The sequence below is a fragment of the Marmota monax genome, unplaced genomic scaffold (assembly GCF_021218885.2).
Source record: "Marmota monax isolate L192 unplaced genomic scaffold, Marmota_monax_Labrador192_F-V1.1 WCK01_AAM20220418_F8-fsc00419, whole genome shotgun sequence".
Taxonomy (NCBI): Eukaryota; Metazoa; Chordata; class Mammalia; order Rodentia; family Sciuridae; genus Marmota; species Marmota monax.
In genome coordinates, this window is record NW_026692021.1 from 146270 (window position 1) to 161413 (window position 15144).

Genomic DNA, 15144 nt, shown 5'->3' on the forward strand with positions numbered 1-15144 from the left:
TCTATTGATGTGGTGAATAACATTTATTGATTTCCGTATATTGAACCAGCCTTGCATCCCAGGGATGAATCCTACTTGATCTTGGTGCACAATTTTTTGATATGTTTTTGTATCCAATTCACCAGAATTTTAATGAAGATTTTTGCATCTAGGTTCATTAGAGATATTGGTCTGTAGTTTTCTTTCTTTGAAGTGTCTTTGTCTGGTTTAGGAATCAGGGTGATGTTGGCCTCGTAGAATGAATTTGGAAGTTATCCCTCTTTTTCTATTTCCTGAAATAGCTTGAAAAGTATTGGTATTAGTTCTTCTTTAAAGGTTTTGTAAAACTCTGCTGTATACCCATCCAGTCCTGGGCTTTACTTAGTTGGTAGTCTTTTGATGGTTTCTTCTATTTCCTCAATTGATATTGGTCTGTTTATGTTGTCTATATCCTCCGGACTCAATCTGGGCAGATCATATGACTTAACAAATTTATCGATGCCTTCCCTATCTTCTATTTTATTGGAGTATAAGGATTCAAAATAGTTTTTGAATATCTTCCGTATTTCTGAAGTGTCTGTTGTGATATTGCCTTTTTCATCCCGTATGCTAGTAATTTGAGTTCTCTCTCTTCTTCTCTTCGCTAGCATGGCTAAGGGTCTGTCGATTTTGTTTATTTTTTCAAAGAACCAACTTTTAGTTTTGTCAATTTTTTCAGTTGTTTCTTTTGTTTCGATTTCATTAATTTCAGCTCTGATTTTAATTATTTCTTGCCTTCTACTTTTTTGCTGTTGTTTTGCTCTTCTTTTTCTAGGATTTTGAAATGAAGTATGAGATCATTTATTTGTTGTTTTTTTCTTTTTTTAAGGAATGAACTCCAAGCAATGAATTTTCCTCTTAGAACTGCTTTCACTGTGTCCCATAGATTCCGATATGTTGTGTCTGTGTTTTCATTTATCTCTAAGAATTTTTTTTAATTTCCTCCTTGATGTCTTCTATAACCCATTGATCATTCAGTAACCTATTGTTCATTCTCCAAGTGATGTATGCTTTTTCCTTCCTTCTTTTATCGTTGATTTTTAATTTCATTCCATTATGATCAGATAAGATGCATGGTATTATCTCTACTCCTTTATATTGTCTAAGAGTTGCCCTGTGACATAATATATGATCTATTTTTGAGAAGGATCCATGTGCTGCTGAGAAAAAAGTATAACTGCTTGATGTTGGGTGGTATACTCTATATATGTCAATTAAGTCTAGGTTATTAATTGTGTTATTGAGTTCTATAGTTTCCTTATTCAACTTTTGTTTGGAAGATCTGTCCAGTGGCGAGAGAGGTGTGTTGAAGTCTCCCATGATTATGGTATGGTGGTCTATTAGACTCTTGCACTTGAGAAGAGTTTGTTTGACGAACATAGCTGCACCATTGTTTGGGGCATAAATATTTATGAGTGTTATGTCTTGTTGGTGTATGTTTCCCTTAAGCAGTATGTAGTGTCCCTCTTTATCCCTTTTGATTAACGTTGGCTTGAAATCTATTTTATTTGATATGAGTATGGACACTCCTGCTTGTTTCCGAAGTCCATATGAGTGATATGATTTTTCCCAACCTTTCACCTTCAGCCTATGTATGTCTTTTCCTATCAAATGCGTCTCCTGTAGGCAGCATATTGTTGGTTCTTGTTTTGTGATCCATTCTACTAGCCTGTGTCTCTTAATTGGTGAGTTTAAGCCATTAACATTTAGGGTTATTATTGAGATATGGGTTGTTCTTCCAGCCATATTTGTTTATTTCTGTTACTAAACATGGTTTGTTTTCCTCTTTGATTATTCCCCCCCTTTACTGTCCTACCTCCCACTGTTGGTTTTCATTGTTATTTTCCATTTCCTCTTCCTGTAATGTTTTGGCGAGGATGTTTTGAAGAGATGCTTTTCTAGCTGCAAATTCTTTAAACTTTTGTTTATCATGGAAGGTTTTAATTTCATCTTCCATCCTGAAGCTTAATTTCGCTGGATACACAATTCTTGGTTGGAACCCATTTTCTTTCAGTGTTTGAAATATGTTATTCCAGGATCTTCTAGCTTTCAGAGTCTGTTTTGAAAGATCAGCTGTTATCCTGATTGGCTTACCCCTAAATGTAATCTGCTTCCTTTCTCTTGTAGCTTTTAAAATTCTCTCCTTATTCTGTATGTTGGGCATCTTCATTATAATGTGTCTAGGTGTGGATCTTTTATGATTTTGCACATTCGGCATCCTGTAGGCTTCTAGGATTTGGGATTCTGTCTCATTCTTCAAGTCTGGGAAGTTTTCTCGTATTATTTCATTGAATAGACTGCTCATTCCTTTGGTTTGGAGCTCTGTACCTTCCTGTATCCCAATGACTCTTAAGTTTGCTCTCTTAATGTTATTCCATATTTCTTGGATGTTCTGCTCATGGTTTCTTAACAGTCTTGTTGAGCTGTCTATGTTCTTTTCCAGTTGAAATACTTTGTCTTCATTGTCTGATGTTCTATCTTCTAAGTGTTCTACTCTGCTGGTAGTATTCTCCATTGAGTTTTTAAGTTGGTTTATTGCTTCCTGCATTTCTAGGATTTCTATTTGTTTGTTTTTTATAATCTCTATCTCCCTGTATAGTTGATCCTTTGCTTCCTGGATTTGTTTGCGTAATTCATTGTCAAAGTGATCTTTCATTATCTGATTTTGCTGTTTAATGTCTTCCTTGATACTCCAGATCATCTGAAGCATGTATATCCTGAATTCTTTATCTGACATTCCATCTGCTGCAGCTGTTACCTCTTCTAAAGTTGTGTTGACCTGCATTGCTTTCTTTCCTTGTCTTTTCATACTGCTTGCGTTTCTTTCCTGCAGGCACGGGCGGCGGCTCTGCTCTCTCCTTATTCCAATTGGGGTGTCGTGACTACCACGCCGGCAGGCCACTGGGCCTGATCCGCCAGTCGGTTCCAGGTTTGCCTACCCTGCAGGCACAGGCGGTGGCTGTACTCTGCCCCTACTCCAAATGGGGTGACGTGTCTGTCGTACCGGCAGGCCACTGGGCCTGTCCCGCTAGTCGGTCGCAGATCTGCCCACCTTTCGGGCATGGGTGGTGGCTCTGCTCTGCCCCTACTCCAATTGGGGTGTCGTGACTACCCCGCCGGCAGGTCGCTGGGCCTGTTCCTGGCACGGGCGGCGACTCTGCTCTGCCCCTACTCCAATTAGGGTGATATGTGTACCACGCCGTTAGGCTCCTGGGCCTAGTCTGCAGGTTGGTCACAGGTCTGCTCACCCTGTGGGCACGGGTGGCGGTTCCGCTCCTCCCCCACTCCAGTTGGGTCACGTGACCACCACACCGGCAGGGCCTGATCCGGGCGTGGGCGAAGGATCTGCTCTGCCCCTACTCCAGTTGGGGTGCCGTGTGTACCACGCTGGCAGGCCACTGGGCCTGACCCACCAGTCTGTCACAGGTCTGCTTTCCTTGCAAGCGCGGGCAGCGGCTCTGCCCTGCCCCTCCTACCACGCCCGTGTACCACTGGGTCGCGGGTCTGCCCACCTTGCGGGCGCGGGTGGTGGCTCCGCTCCACCCCCTCTCCAATTGGGGTCATGTGGTCACCATGCCTGCGAGTCGCTGGGCCTGCTCCAGGAGCTGGCGGCGGCCTGGCTCCTCCCCTCTGAAAATTCTGCTTTCTACTAGGAGTTTTTCCAAGTAGAAAATGGGGCCATTTATGGCATGCCTGTAAAGTGTGCAGAAGATGATCATTTGGCTCAATTTTAGACAGGCAATATAGATGGAAATGGTCCTTCCACCACTGCCCTCCCTCCTTGACATTCTTCGCTGAGGGAAACCTTCCATGGGACACATTTTGTGTTCTTCTGGCTCCAAATCTATAAAAAGAATCTTGAAGTTGGCATTGGGAAATAGAAGTTTATGGAGAACACTGGCTTGGTGTGTTACCATCCTTTGTGGATTCCTTCCATTTCTATTAAGAATGCAGGTGACTCACAAAGGATTACAGTCTGCAGTCTTATTCAGCTCTCTCTGCAGTTTCCCAAAGAACTTTTCATGAACATTATTTTCTTTTTACTTGCTCAGTCTGCCTTCTACCTCAGGTGGTGATTCTGCTTCTTACTTAGAGAAGTTGAAGCTCTCAGTATGAATTCCCTCAGCTTTTCTCCTGTGGTAATCATTAGTGCTATTTCCCAAATTGCTCTGTTTTTCTCTCCATTCAAACCATGGCAAGATTCTACTCCCTGATCCTTCTGGAGGTGGGGTAGGAGGTCTGACTAATTCTTCATAAAGTGAGCAGAAACAAAGAGTGCCACATCCAGGTAAAAGCATGTGATTGTTGGGGTGAGGCTCTAGGTCTAGGTTCTAGGTTTCTACCTCTTGGCATAGTGGAAACATTTGACATGTTGGCCATTCTATCAGCTTGAATTCCTGGAGTGGATCCTGTTCTAAGATGGAAATAGGATAAACAATGAATAAATCTTAATTTGTTGAAAAATCACTGCAATGTTGGTTTTCTTTGTCAACACAGCACAAGTTAGCCTATCTTGACTAATATCCTGTCCCTTTCATCCAACAAAATGCTGTATCCACACCCATCCTTTTTTGCTTCAAGACTTTTTCAGATGATAAGCTGTCTCCCTGGATATACCAATCTTTAAAATCACTCTTGATTAGCCCTCAAAAAATAAAATAAAATAAAAAACCAGAAAACAAAAAGCAAACACCCAACAACAACAAAAAGCAAAACAAAAATAAAAACCAAATTATTTAGAACTTTGCATTGTCTGGAAGGCTGCATTGTCTGGCCTGTCTTTAGCCTCATCCCACACCTCACTTCTCATGCCCTCTAACTTGGTCACATTCTCTTTCTTTTGGTTCCTTTTACTTGGTTTCTTTTCACCTCAGGACCTTTGGATATACTTTAAATATGATCTTTCTGCCAGAAATGCCATCCCCACCACTGGTTGACTGTTTATATTCTTTTGCTCTTGAGGTATTAGCTCCTTAGAGAAATTTCATTGACTCCCCTACTTATGTCATATCTTCTTTTAGAAGCTCTCATAATTTCATGTTCTTTTCTTCATAATACTTACAATTGGAGTATTACAGGTTATTTGTGTGATGCTTTGATTAAGGTCTGTCTTCCCTCTTGATGGCCAAGATCATGATACTTTCATTCATTACTATGTCCCCAGTGTTTGGCAAATCACACTTTGCAATCATTCAGTAAAAGCCTGTTGAAGGTACAAATGAGGATACACAGCCATGCTGTACAATTTGGTAACCACAGGCCACATGTTGAACTTTAAATTAATTAATTTTTAAAGATATAAATAATTGTTCCATAATCACACCAACCTCAATTCCAATGCTAATTAGCCACATGAGGCTTATAACTCCCATATTGGACAATAGAAAATAGAACATTTCCATCATCATAGAAAGTCCTGGCACTATCAAGTCCAGGAGACATTACCTGGCATGAATGCCTTCAAGTGTCTGGTTCTTGGCAAACTTTCAGCCTATTCCTTTCCCAGTAATGATAAAGCCACAGGGAAGGATCACTCCTCTAAACACATTACCTGAACATGCTTCTCTTTCTCAGCAATCTGTGGCTTTTTGCTTTTACCTCTCTCTACCTAAATTGCCATCCTATTTAGCACTTCCCATTCATGAAGCCTCCCCCACTGTCCCCCACCACAGATATTTCTGTGAAACTACATCATTGGGAAAATTTTACTAAGGTCCCAAACAGTGCTAGCCAGTATTTTCTTTGGCCTCTATATTGCACCTTTCCCATTCGTTTGTGCCCTGCTCAGACAGGATTGTATCATTTGTTCACTATTTCTGCTATCACTACATGAGGCCTCAAGAGCAAGGCCTGGGCCTTGGTCTTCCAGTGTGCTGAGCACAGAACTGGTGATATGTAGACATCAGTGGGTGTTTGTTAAACGAGGAATATGTAAGTGAATGAAAATCTTAGGGAATACTATTTCCTTAATTCAGTAGCATGAGGAAAAAGGGAAGTGTGTTATTGAGGTAGAGACAGTAGGGTCTTCCCAGGACCCTGTGCGCTAATATTCCTCCCAATGGACATGTATCAGACCCTTATTTTGTGTGAGAATAGCTTCTGAAGTCAAGAATAACCCCTAAGTTCTTGGGTCTTGAAGGCTTGGGAGCAGTGGAACTGTTTCTTGAGGAGAGTGGGGGCCTCTCAGCTGAATGGAAAGATGGCTCATACCATGATCAGAGTCCAAGCCAAGCTGCACCCCACAAAGACAGAACTGGGAGCCAGCTGGAAGTCTGAAACAGAGATTAGACTGTGAATTTAACTTTGCTCAGATAGTTAAGTAGTTAAGGGACTCCCTCCTGTGCACAGGTTGCTGCTGTTAAAGTCATGGGATATTTGTCCCAACTCACTCACTAGACTGATAGCTTATACACTGTCTTATTCTCCTTGGGTTCTCTAGCAGGCTGAGGTCAGTGTCTATGGGTAGATCCTATGGGTGGTGGCTAAAATGATTGATTAGATGGAACTAATTACCCTTGTTGGAAATGCTGCATGGTAACAGATATGCTTTCTGTTCTGATAATAATCTATTTTGCCAAAAATATTCTCATGTCTTCTTGTGATTTTTTTCAGTAGCAGGCCTTTGCTTAATTATGTCTATCTCCTTTTAAGATGAAGTTATAGCTTCTGTCATGCGAACAGGACATTCTGAGTTTCTTTGCTCCATCCTCCTTCAACAATTGAGCCTACAGGACTAATGACCACATAGTTCTCTTGTAGTGACTAGGATATTCACCTGATCCTAATTAAGGCATACTGGAGGAAGGGATGAGAAGAGATGATATAGGGAGAGGAAGGGAAAACATCATTATGGTAAGTCCAGAGATGGAGAAGCAACAAAGAAGACTGAGACATGTTGTCCAATAGACAACTGGTCCATTGAACAAGTTGAACAGGACACCAAGACCTGGGTCTTGATGTCTGTGACATGTCACTGAGCACACCACACACTGGGTTCACTTTAGGGGTACAGCCTGGGTCCAAATGAGCCAAATTGGGATCCAGAATGGGTCTTCATAATTGGTGGGGCTGGAAATCCCCTATGCATTTATTTAGAGTCAGTTTATGTTATGAGAAGAAGGCCTTTGAGAAGGATATTTAGGTATGACTCCCTGGGGCTAAGATAGAGAGATGGAGAAGACTGTTATCCAAAAGGGCCCTGGAGGAGGAGGTCTAGAGTAGTGATGTACATTAAGGACTCAATAATGTCTTTAAGCATAGAAATCTGTTTGACTATGTTAACTTAAGGTCTCCAAATTTATTTGAATACAACACATTTTCTTTCACTCTCTTTTTCTTTTTAAGGTAACACCTTATTAGCAACTCAAGGAACTGCCAAGAAAAACTATTTTTTTTGGATTACTGGATTAATGGGTTGGTTTTTACATCAAGTAGACAGAGCCATAGGAATTTTTTATGGTTTATTATTATAGCTATATAAGCTATAAAAGGCAGTATATTTGTAAATAGACCTTGGTGCTAGTTAGTTTATAACTCAAATATCCAGGTTAGATTGTGCCTATGCAAGCATGGTAAAGTTAATAAATTAAAAATGGAAGTGAATTATAATATTAGTATGCCTTTTGATATTATAAATTTTCACCAGTAATACATGATATAATAAATGTCAAGGAAAGCTTTGAGTCTGCCTACTATTGCATAATGGTATACATGGTTTGAAAGAATTGATCCCCTGGAAATGAGCAAGGCTGGCATTTTATGCTGGTCATTGATCATCTTTCTGCCTATGGATGGCAACAGACATTTGACATTCATGATGGATATTTCATGAGACCTTTCTGACTCTCCTAATTGGCAAATACCACTAGAGCAAATAATTTCCCTCATGAAAGCTTTTAATTCTGAACTAAACCATCATGCTTATGGAGGGCTCCACTTTTTCTTGTCATTAATTATCAGGGCCATTTGTACTTGGTAATTGACAATGAGAGGGAACATGTAGCTGTGAGGAAGTGGCAAGACTTCTGGCTTTACTGTGCACTCTACCATTGATGACAGTTTTGCTAGACTTATTTTATGTTTCAGAAAAATGGCTAATATCTGCATGCCATGGACTCTTGAAATTGCTCATGAATAGCTGAAACTGTGACTGTATATTTTCAAACATCAAGCATCATCTCCTGTTCTCTGGCTTTTCAAAGACATCTTCACTTTTTCCATGTGCTAAGTGGCAAGAAGATACTCTGGTTTGGGGAGGGAAGAAAATGTTTGCAGTTTTGGAAATTCAAGCTCACCTTTACTAGTGCTGTGCAGCCTCTACCGCAGGTTTATGTGAACTCAAGGGCATGGATATCTCAGCAGTTTCAGGAAGTGATTGCCATGCTTTAGTAAAAAACATCAGGGAGTTCTTGTCTTAGTTTTAAAAAAATGTATTTCCCTAAGCTAAGAAAATATCATTATACTTGAAACCACAATCTGACTTTTCCAAGCACAGCAATAAACTCTCTGCTTTCTAATATGAATCTCAAGGCTACCTTTTCCATGGTTTATCAATATGATCTTTGGGACTCAGAGTCTTAGGAAAAAAATCAATATTTTTTCTTAGGATTTGTGACTATTATTGAAGTAAAATGGCAGAAATATTTTATCAACCTTGGAAGCTCTTTATAGATGAATCCCACAGATCCATGTCATTTCTTGAAGACTGGTTGACCTCACACAAAGTAAGATAATCAGGGGAGAGGAGACATTTCCAGTGGGCAATTTGGGAGGTAATAAAAATACTTTTCACGTTTGACATGTGAAATAGCCACCCCCATCAAAAAAAAAAAAAAAAAAAAAAAAACAAATCCTCAAAGACAGATCCACTCTGCCTTGCTCATATAGAAAGTCCATTGACATTTAACTATACAGGTTTTTGGAGCTTTCCAGTTTTCATCAAGACGAATAATGTCAGCCAACAGAGCAGATTCTACAGAATTCAAATATATATAAAATGGAAATACAAGTGACTTTTGCTCCTTAGGACCCTAATCTGACCAGACACTATGATGCAAGGGTTATTGGGTGACAAGAGTCATTACAGACATGTTGATATCTATTGAGGAGGTGGAACAAGCTTACTTTTGGGAAAGTGTACTTAAGCTTCCCACTAAGGGATTTCATATGACTTTGAAGTAAATTTCTCTAATCCTTTGAGGACCATGGATGCCACAAATCCTTTACTCTAAACCATTTTCTGCACAATTAATGCTATTGAAAGACCTGAGTTATCTGTTTCTCAAGATTTGGAATTGGCTTTCTAGTAATGGGATTCCTCACTGTGACACTACTGCCAGTAGTCTGGAGTCTGAAAATCTCTTCTGTTCTCCAGGTTAAAGGTCTAGTCATGGACTGACTCATGATTCCTCTCTCTCTATTTGGAGGCTGGGAATTGAGGTGGGAAAAGGTGGTGGGATCTGAGCAGCCCTGTGAGACTAGCAGTTCCCTGTCTGGAGAGAATTTGGGTGTAATCACAGTCACTTTACAGGAACATGAAATATGAGCACAAAGCTAGGCCAGCTGCCCTGTGAAGTGAGGCAGGAAGACCAAGAAAGATGGGAAATCTTACCTTCTTGACTTCATATTTAATGGCAAGTTTGATCCGGCTCAAACTTGGACGGTGGTGGTTGGACCAGACTTGGAGGTTCACATCACCATTTAAAATCACCTCTACCTCTTCTGTGTCTCAGCACAGGTCCAGCACGCCTTCCACAAAATCCTTGCATTGCATAGATAACTGCCTGTAATAATTCTAACAGAATAAAGAAAAATCAGGGGTGTGTCACAGTGAGCCCCACAGATAAGCTTGCCCAGCACAGCAGTGTCAATCAGCAATTGTCCAGCAAGTGTGAACTTAATGGAACACATTGGAACCAAGGGCAATTGCTGGATTCAGAAGACAGGGATGTTTCTCTTGACACACAACCTAGAGGACACATTCTCTAAGTCAGCACTTGTCAGAGTGTAGTCCACAGATCACTTGCATTAGAGTTACTTTAGATCATGCTAAAATTGTAGAATTCATGGGAATGAGGCCCAGGAATGTATTTTTTTAAAGTTTGCTCTTTAAATGATTTGAGTACCCGCCATAGCCCATCCAGGCTTTTTCAAAGCAGCAAATCTTTGGGCCTAATTACTAGCCAATTGTAAGGGAGGAGTAATAAGGAAATGAACTTTAAAGATGCTAGAAATAATACCTTACTCATTTACCACCAACCTAAAATAGTGACTGCTCTGCATAGGAATTTACTAGAAAGATAAGGCTGACACACTGAAGTTGGAAGAAATTTATGCACAGGTATGCTTTTTATATGTGCTAGAAAATTGCTTGTAATTTACACATTTAAAACTCTGATGCAATTTACACTTTACAGGATTCTTTCTTATTACAAATCCATTTGTATGGCAAATCATGGCTCCTTAAATTACTTGACTGATGAGTAGACACTTTTAGTCTTGAACTTTTTGTTGTTTCACTTTTTTAATGAGTTGCCCCTGGGATACTCTTTTCCTTCCTCTAGGTATATCTTTCCAACTATCTTTGAGAAATTTCCTCCCTTCCTTTCTTAGCAACACACCAACTTCTCTCCCTCCCAAACACACAGCTTAATTTTTAGATAATGATCCAAAATGTTGGACAAAAGAATGTTTCATGTCACCCTCATACCACTACTTTCCTCCAAATATATCCTCCTGAGGCTTCCTTATTGCTTTCTTGATTGAAACCAGTCTATTTAGAAACTACATAAGGACCAGATGTCACTTTCAATGTTAATCAATGTCAACAACCCTCAGACTCATAAATAGTAGTTGGCAATAGGAGAGCAGTTTTGCTTTTCCGGAGCCCAGATTCTTCAGCAAATAGGTGGGAGCCTGGCAAACTGCAGGAGCTCAGCTATTTTTCTGAGTTAATGTTTTTTGTCTCCTTCTAGGGCTGCTGCATTAAAATGTCACTTGGCAGTAGAGAAAGAGGTAAGTAAATGCTTGCTTGCTGGGAAAGGGAAAATGATTATGAAAATATTTTCAGATGAGAATGGATACCCTTCATTTTTATGTATAATTTAGGTAGAAGAAGGAAATTTGAAAATTATGAGTAGAAAAAGGACTGCTCACCTTAGGCAGATTGTGATGGAGAAAAATTTGGGTAAGATACTTAGAGTGTCCTAGGTTTGGGCATCTATTGGGTGGTGGTTGGGTGGTGACATGAAGAGTTGTATTCTGTGCTTCTCCATCCCTAACACCCACCCATTCACATTCATTCATCATTGAGGAGCTACTGTATACCAGACTCTAAGTTAGCAGAGAAGGAGGCTAATGTGGTTTCTAAGTAGTGAGGGCTGAAGGAGGCTGGGGATCCATCCTTAGGGTCCCATAAGGGTAATGCCAAGTAAAACTTGCACAGAGTTTGTCCTGGTTAAAACATTTTGCAGAGTGCCGATGAGCCAGAGTTGGGAATCTCACCGTATAATACACTGGGCTCAGCAAAATGGAGAAGATGGTTCACCTCACCACATTGACCCTGACCCATTCAACTCTGGCAGTCCCTCTGTTACAACTGACATTTCCTGAATCTCCTTGCCCTGAAGCATCAACCTATTGCCTCTTCAATGAGAACCAGAATTGTCTCTGAATGTCAGTTTTCCTGGTAAAATGGAACCTGTTGGCTAGACTATACATCAAATCTTGGTGGAAACTCCTACCTGTAACTGAATGCATGAATGGGTACATGAAGTAGAAAAGGCTTGCCTTAGCCCTGTTCTAAGCTCCCACACTGGGAACAAGTCAGGCTATATGGCACTATACATGTTTATCTTCTGCAGAGTTTGAAGCAGGAAGTGCTCCTTCATTAGAGGCTGTCAAATTCCTGGGCTCTTTTACCTAGCCTGCCCATCAAAAAGGAGGCACCAGAGCAGCCAAAGTATATAATTACATTTTTGTCTTCTGCATTAGACACAGGCTGTATGTCAATAAGGCTGGTATCTGCAGGTGGCTGGAGGGAAAAGAGAGAACCCAAGACTGCCAGAGAGGAGAATCTATGGTCATGTATGGTGGCAGAGGGTTATAGGTGAAACCTCTAAAGAATTATGATGAGTATGCTTAATTGGGCCAACCCTGAGCTCTTGAGCCTTACAACACATACCCCTCATTGTAGTTGAGGTAGATGAGATACATGTTCAAGACATCAGACATGCTCTTTAAATTTTTTAAAAATATATTCCTATATTCTGAGGTTCCCCAGTCCCAATGGGTGACAGGTGTATCATCTAGCTCAAGTCTTATAAAAAGTCATGATGGAAAGGCTATCACCATTTTCAACTTAAAGATGAGGAAACTAAGACAGAGATAAATGGGCTGAATACACTTCTCTTTCTTGTGTTAGTTACTGATCTATGGGTCACACTCTCACCTTTGGTGATTTGAACTCCTATCTCACTCCCACTGTCCCTCCATTACTGCTTTTGTTATTCTTGGCAGTTTCAGTATATTGAAAGATGACTTTCCTAATACCCTGTCCTCTCACTTTCTTGACAGATCCTTTTACAATGAGCTCATCTTAATCCAAACTCAGCCACTCAGTCTCTTAGTTATTTCAGTAGCTGTGCATCATCCATGATTGCAACTACAAATATCTTTTTTTTCCAATCACCGCCTCCCTATATGTCCAGCTCACTGTTTCTGGGACCCCAATTAGTAATCTTTTAATTTCACCAGACCTACAAGCATTTGACCATTCTTCTTTTACCCTAATTTATACTCCCCACTTTAGGTTACTGTTTTCCTCCTTAAAAAGCTTATATTTCATTGTTAATTATATGATAACCTCTGCACACATCATCAACTTTTCTGGGCTTCACTTATTTTAGCCTTCACTGGATAAAAGCCTGGTCTTAGTTGAGTCTAATCGTCTACCACTCTGGTCCTGCCTCTGTACAGTAAATGTGTCTGAGAAGAGACAACTGCACTGATGCATCTTCCTGTTAACTGTCTATAACCTCAAGTAGTCCTTAGTATTCCTGGCAATTTACTCTTTTACTCTTAAACAAGCATTTCATACCTTTCCCCCCTACATCTTCAAAAATCTCTACTTCTTCCTAACTCTTGGATGAGGACCTTGTTTTCTATTTATTAAGAAAATAGAAGTTATCAGCAGGGAAGCTCCCCATGCTCACACCATCACAAATATGTACCCACACATATCTGTGTCCATGTATTCTGTTTTCCCTCTTTTTACTTTGGATGAACTGCCTCTGCCCCTCTCTAAGATCAACTCCTCCACTTGCATCCTGGATATCAACCTCTTATGCCTACTCAAGGATGATGCTCCTACAACCTTCCTTATTCTCTCCTGTGCTGTCAACTTCTCCTCTCCCTACTTGCTCAGCACACAAACATGTGGTTATTTTTCTTTTCTTAAATAGAAATTTATCTTGACCCCTCTTCCTCCTCCAATTGCTATTCCAATTTTCTGTTCCATTCTACACCAAAATTCTTCAATAGAGTTTTCTACATTTATTGTCTTCAATTGCCCTTTTTGTACTCTTTATTGTTCCATTTAATAAGGCTTTCCAGCCCAGAGAATTTACTGTGACTCTTCTCAGTAAAGTCATAAAGGATTTTCATGTTCCTAAATTCAACAGTTGGTTCTCAGTCCTCATTTTACATATCAAGTGCTTTGATATAGGTGATCATTTCCTCTTACTTGATATACAGTTACTTGGCTTCAAATATAAATATACTTTTGTGTTTATTTTTCCTGAATTGCTACTTTTTTTTCACTCTTTGTTGATTCATACTCATTCTCCTTATGTCTTTTTTTTTGGAATACCCCAAAGATGTGTCCGGTCCTCAAAAGTCTCCTTTTATCTATTGACACTCATTGCTTTAGTGATCTTATCTGGTGTCATGGCTTTCAGTAATGTACATATGCTGATAAATCTGAAATTTATATCTTTGATGCAACCTTCTCCCCTGAACTCAAGATTCATATATCTGACTGTCAACTTTATATCTTCACTCTAATGTCTAATAGGCATATTTCAGATTTAACAAAAATTTTGAAATGAGTCTTTACCTTATTTTCTTTCCCCCACAGTTTCAGTTATTCTAGACAAAAAAATTCTTAAATCTAGCCTTGATGTCTATCTTCCTCTTATAACCTGGAAACTTAGTGGGACTTTGTATGAAAATGAAAAATAAAACAGGGTGGAGATGTAGCTCAGTGGTTGCATATCCCTGGGTCCAATTTCCAGAAAACAAAATCAAGGAAAGGTAATGGGGAGTTGAGGAATGCTATAGTTTGGATCATGTGTTAGACTTAGTCCCCAGGGTGGTAGTAAGGGTATGCCCCCAAATTACCTAAGGACCTTCTACTAGGCCCCACTTCTTAAAGTTACTACCACCCTGGGGACCAAGTCTCTAATACATGATCCAAACCATAGCATTCCTCCACTCCCCATTACCCTTCCTTGATTTTGTTTTCTGTAAATTGGACCCAAGGATACGCTACCACTGAGCTATATCTCCACCCTTTTTTTTTTCATTTTCATATAAAGTTTCACTAAGTTGCCAAGACTGGCCTTGAACTTGTGGTCCTCCTGCCTCAGCTTCCTGAATCACTGGGATTATAGGCATACACTACTGCTCCTGACGTTTTTTGTTTTCCTTTATTGTACTTATAACAATCTTATGTAGTAGGTTTGCTTATTTGTTATATTTATTTTTAATATCTACCACCAGAAAGTAAAATTCTTTTTTTTTAAGTTTTTATTTGTTCCTTTTAGTTATACATTGGTAGTAGAGTGTATTTTGACATATCATACATATATGGACTATAACTTCCAATTTTTGTGGTTATACACGATGTGGAGTTACACTGATTGTGTATTCATGTCAGAATGTAAAATTCTTGAGGGCAGGGATTTTTTTTCCATTTTATTCACAAGTATATCCTAAAATCTTATAGCATTTCCTGGAACATGATAGGCATCCAGTAAATGCTTATTGAGTGACTCACAGCATAAAACTTTTCTAAGACAACCTAGCCACTAAGTGGTAGAGCCAAGATTCAAAATAGGTTGATTTGAC

General features: G+C 39.7%; 1 pseudogene; it reads right to left on the bottom strand.

Annotated features, from left to right (window-relative positions):
- LOC124097448 (short transient receptor potential channel 7-like) overlaps positions 1–15144 on the bottom strand; it is a 162284-nt pseudogene that overhangs the window by 96098 nt on the left and 51042 nt on the right.